We start from the raw sequence: 225 nt of genomic DNA, 5'->3' as shown, positions 1-225 counted from the left end.
CCCATAGCAGGGTACGGCCCACAGCAGGACACAGGCCCACAGCAGGACACAGACCCACAGCAGGGTGTGGCCCACAGCAGGACACAGGCCCACAGCAGGGGACACAGAACCACAGCAGGGTGTGGCCCACAGCAGGACACAGGCCCACAGCAGGACACAGACCCACAGCAGGGTGTGGCCCACAGCAGGACACAGGCCCACAGCAGGGTATGGCCCACAGCAGGA

General features: G+C 65.8%; 1 protein-coding gene across 3 annotated transcripts in view; it reads left to right on the top strand.

The window, feature by feature from the left end:
- Positions 1 to 225, top strand: part of ZNF16 (zinc finger protein 16) — a 14401-nt gene that overhangs the window by 2809 nt on the left and 11367 nt on the right. The window lies entirely within an intron of this gene.

Source organism: Piliocolobus tephrosceles, chromosome 7 (genome assembly GCF_002776525.5).
Source record: "Piliocolobus tephrosceles isolate RC106 chromosome 7, ASM277652v3, whole genome shotgun sequence".
NCBI classification, from domain to species: Eukaryota; Metazoa; Chordata; class Mammalia; order Primates; family Cercopithecidae; genus Piliocolobus; species Piliocolobus tephrosceles.
The sequence above is the reverse complement of the archived record's forward strand: the minus strand, read 5'-3'. Positions and strand labels throughout refer to the sequence as shown.